Source organism: Pagrus major, chromosome 10, assembly GCF_040436345.1.
Source record: "Pagrus major chromosome 10, Pma_NU_1.0".
Lineage (NCBI taxonomy): Eukaryota > Metazoa > Chordata > Actinopteri > Spariformes > Sparidae > Pagrus > Pagrus major.
This window is the reverse complement of record NC_133224.1, coordinates 21,168,296-21,181,211: the sequence shown is the minus strand read 5'-3', so window position 1 is coordinate 21,181,211 and position 12,916 is coordinate 21,168,296. Positions and strand designations below refer to the sequence as shown.

Here is a 12,916-nt window from a genome sequence, read left to right as displayed (position 1 = left end):
TGTGGATTTGTTTTTAATTTGTAGTACTGATGCACAACATCTGTAGCACAGGAATGGCTTCAAAATCCTCTGAATTTCAGTGTGTATATAGTGCAAATGCAAACTTTTAAGAAACAAAGTGCAATCATTCATTGATCAAGTACATTTTACAGAAAGGGGTTCCACAGCACTCCTGGGACAGATGTCAAGCATTGTGAAAATTGGCTTCCAGATGTTTAGCTGTCATTTCAGGCTTCAATACAAGCACAGAGGGGGACTGAAGGCGCTCACAAACAATACACATCCTCTACTGACCTAAAACGACTGACCCTTGACCCTTATCCAGAGGGCTTCCGAAACACACTATAAATAACATAAATACACGTGTCAAATTGCAAAGGACTTAGAGAGCTGTACATTCAAAGAGGTTTTATGTTTCCATTCAGTTGAGTTGAAAAACACTTTGGTAGTGTGCTTAAAAGTTTAAAAGACCAAGAAATCCTTTGGCCATGCTCTGTAAATCATTACTGGAGGGCTAGAACAAAGCTACTGCAGTATCTGTCTTATTATTGTAGGCAGTTTTATCTGTAGTCATTGAAATTCAGAAAAAAGCCATACGCTCCCATGAAAACCATTATAGTATGATAAAGACTATGACTTGCATTACTTGGACAGCTGTTGACAGGCATCATGTGATGCAAAATCTCTACTGAGCGTTGGATGGAAAAGTTTGTGTGTCTACATGTTGACTGAGTAGGCAGTGGATGATCTCAGCACGTGTGTGAAGCTAAACCTATTTCCATATTTGTGTTGTACGAGTGTCTAGGTATATGAATGTAGATGCTGTAAGAATTTGGTGTGGTGTTATTTTAAGAGTTGGTCAGTAGCTTTGATGAGTATAGCAGCACAATTAGAGCACATGTATACACATAAAACACCACACCGAGTTAACCACACCGACAGACATATAACATGATAAGTGAGGGGAGTGTTATTAAATGGTAATTCCCAAGAGCTGCACCCTCTGTCAAACAGTTTTGTACCTGAGACATTGAAAGCCCAACCCAGGTGTGTTTACTGTGGCTGCGCAGCCAACCAGACTGCAGATCTGCTCTCACAGGAAAACCTGTTGGTACTGAAGACTCAAAGGTTAAAAGATTTAGTCTGTCTTCACTTCTTGTACAAATAAAATGCTGACGGAAGTTGTCTGTTGATACCATGATCTCACTGTGAGCTCCAGTGTGTGTGCTGGCTTGTCTCACACGATGGATCGCTGCTTCCATTAGAGTTTACAGGAAAGCAGATCGACAGGTAGACTGGTATGTATGTATGTAGGTAGATAAGTTAGTGTAGGCACACACGCGGGGAGTGACACATACATATTCTTACATGGCTACACCCTTACCTGGAACAGAGGTCATAAACGATACAGTTGATTATATAAGTCTTTGACTGTAGCACCCACACACACACACTCACATGGCCTCTCTATATCCAGTGGGTTTTTTAAGGTTCATGTCATAGTTAAAGTTTAGTGTGTTTGGAACATATATGTACAACAAACACTTGCACAAAACATGAGAATGAACCTTCAATATAAGTGGACTTTCTCATGAAATTCAACGAGACTGCTTTGAAGAGGACCCTGGCAGAAAATGGATTAAAAAAACTGTCAAAACAGTTCGACCTGGCTGTGTGCAACATTATCCAACAACACACTGGTGATGGCCACTCATATACTTGCGAGCGTACATATTGGATTGAATACCCTGTAGTGTGCAGCGAGCAGTATTGTTCCACAGACCACAAGATGATCAGAGAGAGAGATAAACTGCTGCTGTGATAACTTTTAACAGTTGCACACTCAGGCTTGAAAGGGTATAAAACCAAAGTGCAGTATCTTAGTGATTAATAACCCTCAAGCTGAACTTCCTGGTATGCCTTGTTTGTGTACCCTTTAGCAACGTGCCTGTATCAATACAGGCCCTTGTGTGCTTTGCTGTAGTTCCGCTGATGGTCTGAATGGACCCTTACTCATCCTACAGCACCAAGTGAGGATTAAGGGGTGGAAGAAAAAGTTTGGGGTCATGGCAAGTCCTTAACTGGGTTTGTAGGGAAAAGGTCACAGATGGATACTCCCACATAAACGCAGTCTGTTTTAAAGGCCATGTATAGAAAGGCTTTGGTGTCGGGTCTCAAGATACAGGACAAAATGGCACCGTACATGAAGACGGGCTCAGTGTTGACATAACTGTCTCTGTTCCTGTCATACGCTTCAGTGTATATTTTCTGGTTAGTCAATGTGCTACTCTGTAAAAGCAGATATTCTGTAAATACCCTTACATTGTATCTGCAAAAAGTGTGCTTAACTGGAATGGAAAGGCTGTTTATTTGACTATTTTACATGATATTAGCCTAATGGTGATTTGCTGGACTTGGACAGAAGGTTTGAAAGCCTTTTCTTACATGTGTGAGACAAACTAAGCTGTAAAAAGTTAATGTAAAAGGTACTGACCAAGTCAGACTACCATGCTGTTATTATAAACAGACTGGGCACATACAAGAGAGCTATCAAGTGTAGAGAAGTGACTTGTGACATCTTTCTGACAGTGTGAAATGGCAGATATTTTGAGTGGCTTCGATCTGACATGTTTCAATGTTACACAAGGTTTGGTACTAGCTGTGAGTTTGAGGAACTTATTTGAATGCGACACTCTATCGGTGCGACACCAGTTCATTGTAGGTCGAGTGATAAAGCAGGTTTATTGAAAACACAAAGTATAACTTATGTTGTCTCAAAATATAATAAATTATATCAGTGAATTGGTCCAAAAATGGGGTTCTGCTTTACTTCTGGTGTTAATGTTTGCTGTAGGTTTGCACTCTTTGTCCACTTCCCCAGACACGATCTCTTGATTGTCTGATTTCCTGTTTTACAATGCTCCCTCTCTATTCATTGAGCCACATCTTCTGAAAAGACAGACTAATGCAGCCAGAAATACTGGTCTGCCTCTTCAATTGTTACTTCATCCTCCATTTCATTGTTTGGGTAGTTGCACACTGGCTGAGCGAGCTGGATCCTCCCCACATGGAGGTGTGAGATGGATTTGAGTCATTAATTTTTTCCAAATTAGACTTTTCCTCATTGTAGAAGTGACATAGAAAAAATGAGAAACTAACTAGGACTAATTTTGAGTGTTTAAAATGGGTTTACCCATAGTTTATTTATGCAAGACCGTCCCCAATGGAAATAAAACAAGGAACAAGGAAATGAGGCAGATATCACAAGATGGCCTATATGAAGGCATACAAGGCCTGCCTTACCTCTGTGGTGTATTCCAAATGGCACCACCAACCTTAGTGCTTCACAAAATGCTTGGAAAATGTCCCCCCAAAACTTTATCAAGCAGAGAAAGTGGGGATGGGCTGTGTGGGATTCTTGTGTAATGGTAGGACCATTACGTATTATTGGAGGGCTTGGTACCAGATGCAAATATGGAGAATCATCTGACAGTCTTTTCTTTCAAAAGCAAAAACATCCTTAACATCCTAATTAAATACTTAAGTGTTGCCCATCTTGTTAAGACTCATCTTAAAGTTGCCCTGTTATCTAAACACACAAAAGTTTAGACATTCAATGTAATCTCATCAGATGATTTGCAAGTTGAATTTTAAAGTTTTGAATAATCAATTATTATCAAAAATGAAATGGTACAAGTGAGGAATTGGAAATCAACTACAGTATGCTTAGGACTTGTGTACCTGAAAGAAATTAGGCTGTTGTGGTATGGTCTTTATTTTAATCAACTAGGTAAGGAAAAATACTTCTGATTTTTAATTGGGAATGTCATTATATTTAATTTTAATTGAAAATGATTGAAATGAGCTTTCTGTCATCGAATTCAAAGGCCATATCGATGAGTACCTACCCCTTGCGCACCGATTTAAGGCATCCGACGCATGTCCTAAGGAAAGAGAAAAACGCTTCAATAGCGGCAAAGCTAGCTAACCGGTAACCCTCAGCTGCACTTCCAGACACTTGTTCTGTTTGCATGAAGACAAAAAACCCACGGGTTTGAAGGTAACTGTCAGCGTCGGAGATGTTTCAAAGACCTTTAATTGATTTTCTTTCTCTTTTTTTTTGTTTGAGAAGAATGTGTTCTAGTGAGGAATGAACTGAATTGAACTGATAACATTGCCAGAAATCTTTTATTGATTTGCTTGGGAAGATGGTTTAGTCCGAAGAGATTTAAGAAACCGATCTTTGTAACAATGTTTTGTTGTTAATTGTTGAATCACTGAAGGGTGGTATTTTCTGTTGAACTCTGGTATCTTTATTTTTTGTGAAATGTTATTTGAACTTGCTTAACCCTAACCTGCAAAAGTCACCAGGTAAAGCTTTTGTTGCAAAATGCCCCCGTCATCCTAAAAACAAATTTGAAAATGTAAATGACAGTTGTCAGGGCCTCAAACCAATGATTTGTTTATCTGTACAAATCTGGATGTTATAGTCTAACATAAGGATAATGACATAATGATAGCCGTCAGTGGTGAATTTATTATTAATTTGTATGGAATTGTGACTGTAAAATCAAAAGTCAAATCGAAATGGGGATTTGCAGAACTGAGACACCGCTGTTTCTATTTTGTTTTCTGCATTTTCCCCAAGTTCCCCCCATGTTTTTGGAATGTTAAATTTGATTGTTGGCCAGGACAGATACTATACATCCACATATTATTTCACAAAAAGTCAAAATCACAATATGAAAATCGTCTGCACTTGGGTCCATTCTTCTCTACTTTGACCTTGGTAACCTTCACCTTGACCGAAACGGTGACAGTTCAAAAGGCACCAAGCACCACAGCAACGGAAGACAAAGCAAACACTGTGTTGGAAATATGAGGTTACCTGAACACAGTTTGATGTATTTCACCTGACACCTTGGGTGTGTGAACACCTCACAGAATCTCCCAGCAAGTGGTTGAGCTGGAAATTCAATATAAATGAGAGAGAGAGCAGAACCGAATGTGTGAGTGTGTTGACACCGGTATGCCACCAGAGATGTTTTTTTTTTTTAATATTCTGGTGTTCACCTTTTGGCTGTCATCAGTCATGCTCCCCTTGAATGAGTCATCGTGTAAGCAATCTATAGCACCCTCAAACGGGCGCGCACACATGCACACGTTGCTGTTACGCCCAGGAAACCATAAATTATGCCTCTCTCCTTACCAGACCAGTCACTAGGCAGATGAACAGAAAGACAAAGCTAGCCAGGGCCCTAGCAACAGAGAACCTGCCTCAAACACACACACACATACACTAGATCCTTTACTCCATCACGTTCACATTTGTTCTTGCCGGCTCACACATACACACTAGCAGTCCCTCATTTTCCCCACTCACACAGCACATGCAGTTACACGTTAATTGGATTGGAATGACGTTTGGATTCAATAAGTTCTGTTTGCCATATATACCTGCAGTTCTAGTGCACACATAAATATATGACAAGCAGCCGCTAGCTGTGTGTTTACCCGACAATGCAGTGAAGTTCAGAGCTTTGTGTGCGTACTGGATTGTCTTGGAGAGTAAGGTAAAACAGGCCTTTCTTGTTGAGCCGAGTGGTAGGTGTGGCAGCCAACGGTAGACCTGAGATTTGAAGGCCTTGACGTCATTCAGGTGAAGGCGTGTGGACGTCTCTCTCACTGCTGCGATGTAATTCAGTGTTTCTGTTTAGTCATCTGATGTCTGTCTGCCGTCAATATTTGGATCTCCTTCTGTGATCAGTTTTTTTTTTGATGACTTGGAAAGGTTAAATGAACATGTTATTTTGAGTTTCCAGCCTTTTTATTATCAAATAAAGAAAAAAAAATAGTGTGCTATACACCCGGCCTATATGCGCAAATATGTATTGGTCATTATCTAAGATAAAGGTACATTTCCAAGAAGTGGTTTATAGTATATAGTTTGTGGCAAACATTCAAGCCTCCACTGTGTACTTTATTTTTCACTCAAGTAATAGTAATGCAGCTTGTTCTCCAAAACATCTTTCCCAAGGCTAAGACTTTCCGTGTCAGAGGTGTTTGTTGTGGTGTTACTTACACGACAACAAGATTCACCTACTTAACTGTCTTTGAAACAAAGCTAGTTTGAAATGCTTTTACTAGCCCTCACTGTTGCCCAATTTGATTCTGAGGCTTTAATCTGAATCCCTTTACCACTCTTATCCTGCAGGATTAGCTGCGTCCACTGGAGGAAACTTTCTGATCTCTGCTGAGTCACACTGATTCAGAAACCCAGGCAGAGTGTTAACATTTGGTTAGTTGGAGTTCAAATCACGTAGTGGGAAACCAGAATAAGTAAGGCACCAAGATCAGGCTAATAATTCTCTATCTCTGATTAATGGAGTGTAAACCCTAATGTTATTACAATCTTGCTTCTTGAACCCAGTTGCTCAATCAAATGTATCCCCAAAGACAAAATGGGCTTTGTAATCATCAAACCTTATTTTTTATTTTTATTTTTTCTAAGGCCCATTATTCTACAAATTTTTGTGTTCATATTTTTATTTTGGTTGTCTAATAGAAAATGTTTTTATGCTTAAATGTCCAAAAAACACATTATTTTTCTCATACTGTCCATCGCTTCAACACTCGCTTCACTCTGTCTGAACGCTCCGTTTTAGCGCCTACCTCTTTAAGGCCACCTTCCTGAAAAGTCCAGTCTGCTCTGATTTGTCAGCTCTCACAGGCCTGAGCAGGCACCGAGAAATGCTTTTCCACATCAGCTCTAGTGTTGTTTTTGCAACCACAACTGTTTTTGGGCCATTGGTGAGGGCGGCGACTATATAGCTGTGACATCACAAACTAACAGAAGTCCTGATGGCTCGTTTAAAGGCACTTTCAGAGTATTTATATAGCACTAGACCTTCTTTATAATAAAAAAGACTCACTTTTTGTACATTATGGTTACCATGTGAAATTATGAAAGGATGTATTTTACTCAGATGCCGAAACAATAGCCAGACTGACATGTCAGCCTATATATGGCATTGGCTGAAAAAACACCAGGGCTGTTCTTTCCTTTGAGTTGTTTTATTGATGTTTAATGTTAAACTTTTAAAAAATCAAAGGAGGTGGCCCAAATCTGCCAAAACACATTGCGGGAAACCCTGCTCTCCATCTATGTATACATGTATTCATCAGCTTTTCAAATCAGCCACCCTGTGAAAGCTACACAGACCTGTTTACTCTGGTGGCTCGCACTCACTCACACACAGTTGCATAGCAGCAGAACAAGGGCACGCAAGGAAGTGCTGTGCAGTGTGTCCCAACTGTGACAGCAACAGAGCAAACAAGAGCTCTGAATTGATTTGACAGACACACACACACACACACACACACACACACACACACACGTGTGCGCACACACAGACACACACACACAAATATACACATACCTAGGGAGCTGGGGTAATCCAGTTCAAGAGAACAGGCACCCAACACTACATTCACAGCAAACTGAGACCCAGCGTGACACCACCTTGCCAAAGTAAGGGGCCTCTCACAAATTTACTTAGCCATATGTGTGTGGAGAGTGTGTAAGGCTAGTATGCATATATATTAGCTATACTGTATATGTGATAAAGCTCTGCAGAGTTTTAGAAAAGGCAACAAAGGAACATAAAAGCAAGAAATTGACTAAAGCACTACAGCTGGTGGCAGTTGAGCTGTAGTGTCATAGTTAAGGATAGACTAGGGTTTGATTCAGTTTGTCTACAGTGACCCCTGTCTGTAGGTTACATGATTAATAATGTATCACTGAAACACAGGCATGATGAAATAATGTTCTGTTTTGTTACCAAAAGACATGAGTCACAGATGCGTACTTTTTGCTCTGCTTCGAGGCTATAAATGTGCCTGATGACGGCCCCTGTTTTGTAAAAAATTGTCACCGTGAGAGCATATGAAATTATGCGTAACACAATTGTTAAAAAAAAAAAAGGAACTTGGACTGTTTTTAATATAGAAGAAGCTCATAAATGTTAAATAAAAAACAAAGACTGTGAAATGTAATGTTTTGATGTGGTGGAAATAGGCTAAGTACAGGTATTCATGCCAAAAGGTAATGGTGTGAAACGGAGTGAGAAAAGGTTTGACTGAAAAAACAATAAATTATAGACTGTATGTCATAAGATTTTCAGTCTTGTACCAGAACATTTTCACTTTGTCTGTCTTGAGCTCTTTTATAAATTGGTTCCCTGCTGACCTGAGGCAGCACATTCATCCCAATGTTCCTTTTATTTACTGTATGACTTCATTGTAAAAAGTGCTGCATTTGTTAATTGATTTCCTTCCCTTTTGTCAAAGATATATTTATGCAGAAGTGTTTACACCCCTGTCCTGTTCAACTGGCTTTCTGTTATGAGTAGGAACTGTCAAACAGGTGCAGTAGCATTTCTCCCTGGCATTTTTTCAGCTTTGTAACTTGTGTCCTTTTAATTTCTGCCTCATTAGAGTGGTTGTTCACATGAGTACTCCCAAAGTTGTTCCCTGTTGGGTTTTCCTTGTAATTAGCTAGTAGTTCAAGTCTGTAGATGTGGTTTCAGCCATAATGGATGTTTAAATGTAAGAGTTATTATAGAAAACAAAATGTGGTGATTAAGAAAAGAAAATTTTAACTTAATTGAGTGTGAAGTTGGCTTTTTTTGACCATCTCCTGATAGACTGATATGCTACCGTTTAACGACAGCATACTCTTTGTCACATATGTATTTTTCTGGAAATCCATCTTGGCATTAAATAGGAGTATAAATGGAAACATAAACATATGAATAGCAGGGTAGGAAGAAAAGAATGGTGGGGGAGGAGGAAGGGAGGAAGAGAAAATGAAGGAAGGATGAAATAGATACAAACCAACATCAAGATAGAGGGCAGGATTCAGCAAGTGACAAATCTCCATGGCAACACAGCCATCACGACCTAGAGTCGGGAGGTGTGTGTGTATATGTGTGTGTGTCCTCCCACCCACAAATTTCAGTATAAAGCAGCAGCTTTTGTTATGTGGTTCTTATGTTTACAATAAAGACCATGGCTGTTCTGCTTATTCCACATAAAGGTTTGATTAATTTAGTAGAAGTGATGGAGAAATGTCTCTTTTAAATATTGAATTGTGGTAAGTTAAGTTTGAGGATTGTAAATATCAAAAATGGTTTAAAATTGATCCAAGTATTCATCTTTTAAATCTCTATTTCAGGGTATATGAGTTAGTTATTTCACCCACATAGGCCCATCTATTTTATACTGTCTGTTTTACCGTGCCAACCACAGAAATATACATCATATAAATTCCATTATAAAAGCTTAAATTGATTCATAGAGCTACGACCAGTAGTGCCCAAGTGAAATAGCAGTGCTGCTGCAAGGATGTTGGTAAAGGGCAGCTTTATAAGGCAGAAAAGTTGCCCCCCTTGGAGTCAAGTTAAGCCCCTTTGGACAGACTTGATTAATAAACAAATTTAATTGAGACAAGTGTAGTTACCGAGTTCATGCTCATTAACTGCACTCATTTTTCAGCAAATTACAGCAGGTGGTTCGTTATAGACCACACATTCCCCAGATTACATGTCAAATTAGTTGTATAAAGGCCTGCAGGCCTTATTGTAAGTCTACATGTCGCTGACATTACAACAGCTCTTAATGAACTCATGTTTGTTCCAACAGCTTGTTTTTTTTCTCCTCCTCCCTGGGTGTACAGGCCTCCAATTAGGACTACATGTCAGTGTAAATGGGTAGCCAGTACCTTTTCAGTTTAGCCATTTGCCTCTACAAAATGTGTGGAGATTAGATTAAATTCAATAACAGCAGTTTGTCAAAAAAAAAAACAAACACATTAAAATACATGTTCACACATTTGATGACCAATCAAAAGATATCACTGCTATTTTGAAATCACCTAGCCTCCTGCACTCCAAACTTTTTTTACTTTATGACTTACAACATTACATTGATTATAAATGTATTCATAATGAATTTGTTAATTAATTGTCCCCCAATCCAGCCTTCCCCTCCATCCCCACAGAAGGCTTTCACACCTTTGCACATAAAGATGTCATATAAAATGGAGGGAAATAGTCTCTGTCATTGTGGAAGTATTAGGACCTCTAGTTTAACCTCATAAATTGGTTTCGCAGCTCGTTATTCCTAAATTTAATTAAATTTGATATAGCCCCCCCCACCCCCCCCCCGGCTATAAATGTCCGTCTTCAGTGGTCTCTTGATTTCTTCCTACAGTGACAAACTGCAGTGGTCTTTGGACAGGAAGGGACAAAGTACTTAATTTGTAGTTAAGTCTTCCAAATGAGCGGGAACCGTGTGATTACATTTAATTGTTAACAGCAGGTTGGGATGTGGTATTTAAAAAAGCAATCTGCATAAACAACTTGTAATAATAGCTGCCAATGAGCCATCAGTTTATTGTTTGCCAAAGTTGGCAGAAATGCTGCCATATTTTAATTGTGTATAACTGAAGTAATAATGGGTTTGTGTAATTATACTCCATATTTCAGAAATTAAAACGCATAAAAAATTGGTTTGACATATTTTGCACAACAGATTTATTTTGTCTCCCCCCCTCTGTCTCCCACTAGAAACAAGTGCCCCAGCTTCTCTAACAAAATCCAATAAAGTAAACAATGACATACACATGTGATTTTTAATTTTGACTCAAGAAAGAGGTAATGTAAGGTGAGCGAGTCTATTCAGCAGGGTGAAAAACTGGCAGAATAATAATCTGGGAGCCTGATAAGATTGTAGTTAATACTTGATTAACGTGATGTGGCGACGCAGTAAATTGGGTGGGAGAGAGAATTTTGTGTTTTACTATGTCGTAAATGTTGTCAAGTTTTTCCAGCATTGCCCAGTTTGTCATGTTCATTTTGCATTTGTTGGCTTATCCCTTTTTTTTATTGCCAGTACTTTGCCTCCCTACCGTTGATGACATGTTTGCCTATCTTGAGTGTGGGTTGAGCTGCCTCTTGATAGTTGTGTGCTGCACACACTTCATGTGCGACTCTCCTTTCAGGTTACTTTCTGAACCACGCTGTGTAAAATTCCATCTGGTTGTATCTGAGTGGCTTCCTCCCAGAACTCAGATTAGTAAAGGTCAGTGATAATGAGGCTTGAGTCAAAACACAACCAGGACTGCCTTGGATTAACATTAATGCTTTGTGTATGTGTGTGTGTTTTGGTCACGTGCACATGCTCGCATTTGCAGTGTGGCAGTAAATGGTTTTCAGCTGCAAACATCTTGTCAGTGAGTTTTTACGTGTGTGTGCGTGTGCGTGTGCGTGTGCGTGTGCGTGTGTGTGTGTGTGTGTGTGTGTGTTAGGAGGGTGCCTGAATTGTGAGGCCGGATATAAACACTATACTAATGATCTCTCCACACGGTAGGCAAAGAACATCAAAGACCCTCCTCCCACCCCTATCTGACAGGCTTGACACATGGTAGCCAATGAATTTGGGTTCAACTTGTGCTCTGAATGATAGTTGTAGGAACAGGAAATAAATCAGAGGCAAAAATGTAACACAGACATCATCCAAGTTGAAAGTACATTTAAACAGTCGGTTCAATAAACTGCAAAATTAGAGACATATCAGAAAAAGGATAACAGTGGAAGGACCAAAGCTTTAATGTGATATAAAACAATGATATTATAGTTGAAAATAAAAGTGAATTTACAGAGAAATGTGCATTTGCTTGGATGTCTCTATACAAACCCAGCAGCTGATTTATGTTGTCTACTCTCACGTGCCGACGCCATTACTGCGGTGGCATAACCAAGCTCGACCTCCGCTGTCTTAATATGAAAGTGCTGTTGAGTGATGGAGAAGCTAGTTAAACCTGGCAGGAATCACCTGTTAACTTATGATTTAAATCATTAAAGTCAATGATGCATATTTTTTGTAATCAGAAGAAATGCATGATCTATCTAGACTGGCACTCAGTAGTTTTTTTGTCGGCAAGTCGCTTGGGTTTTGAGATTTATGAGAGTAAATTTGATTTCATGGAGCAGAGGCTTTGTTCTTTCAATTCCTGTTTTTCCAACTTCAATTTCTTCAGTTTGTTACTGAAGCAGTAGATGATCTACAGTGTAGCCAACCATACAAGCTTCTAATACTTTATTGCGCGGCCATGCCCGCTGTCCCTTGTTCAGTGTTACCTGAAGCAGTTAACAATGTAATGTGACTGTTTACATTTATTGTTTCCTTGTGTTTGCAATTTTACTACCTCTAATCCTTCCTTGACATCTCCTTTCACAAGAAGTCCATTTATCTGGCATGAATTTCCTTAACAAGCCCTGAGCTTTAGTGAGTGTGCATTCAACTTGGTGTTCAACTGCAGTTTGTCAGCAATTGTGAATATGTCAAATTAGATTTTCTTTACTGGAGTACACTGGCATCTTAAGTCAGTAAGTTCTTTGCTAAACTGTGTATGTTAGCAGATTCAAGTTAGTATTCATGAGTCACACGCAACATCAAAGAGTAATGTGAGAACAAAACAATGATGTCACTTATTGTCCTCCAACACATCTATAATTATAACTGAGGGGAGAGAGGAGAGGTGGATATGTGCGTGCATGTTGGGGGAGGGGGGTTGCTTAGCCTGCAGCTGCCCAAAAATGAAGGAAGAATCAGAAGACAAAAATAGTCAGACATGAAAGAGGATAGGAGAGAAAGAAGACTAAAGAGTGGAGGACTGTGAAAGAAGGAAACACGCTTGAATTTTAACTTGCTGTACTTCGTACAATGTCTGTAGACTACATAATTAAAAGTCAAGCCTGCAGTCTACTGGGGGATGATCTATTTAAGCACCAGTCAAACAACGACTGACAGTTTGTCTCCGTCTGCTGACCTTCATGTCAGTTGTAATACAATT

General features: G+C 39.4%; 1 protein-coding gene across 18 annotated transcripts in view; it reads left to right on the top strand.

Moving 5' to 3' along the window:
- The window catches only part of mark2b (MAP/microtubule affinity-regulating kinase 2b), a 50,731-nt gene that overhangs the window by 1,858 nt on the left and 35,957 nt on the right, over positions 1–12,916 (top strand). The window lies entirely within an intron of this gene.